Source organism: Grammomys surdaster, unplaced genomic scaffold (genome assembly GCF_004785775.1).
Source record: "Grammomys surdaster isolate TR1022 unplaced genomic scaffold, NIH_TR_1.0 164, whole genome shotgun sequence".
NCBI classification, from domain to species: domain Eukaryota; kingdom Metazoa; phylum Chordata; class Mammalia; order Rodentia; family Muridae; genus Grammomys; species Grammomys surdaster.
The window spans coordinates 1,096,971-1,097,202 of NW_021604612.1; the positions used below are offsets into that span (position 1 = coordinate 1,096,971).

At 44.8% G+C, this 232-nt stretch overlaps 1 protein-coding gene across 3 annotated transcripts in view; it reads right to left on the reverse strand.

The window, feature by feature from the left end:
- Kiaa1671 (KIAA1671 ortholog) overlaps positions 1 to 232 on the reverse strand; it is a 108,944-nt gene that overhangs the window by 7,579 nt on the left and 101,133 nt on the right. The gene's annotated exons all lie outside the window — the stretch shown is intronic.

Below are 232 nucleotides of genomic sequence, written 5' to 3' on the forward strand. Positions count from 1 at the left end.
AGAGAGAGAGAGAGAGAGAGAGAGAGAGAGAGAGAGAGAGAGAGAGAAAGGCTGAATAGACTGACTGACTGGGCGTCTGAATGAATGAATGAATGAATGAATGGCTGACTCACTGGCTGACTGACTGACTGACTGGGTTTATGAATGAATGAATGAATGAATGAATGAATGAATGAATGAATGGCTAACTGACTCACTGGCTGGCTGACTGACTCACTGGCTGACTGACTGA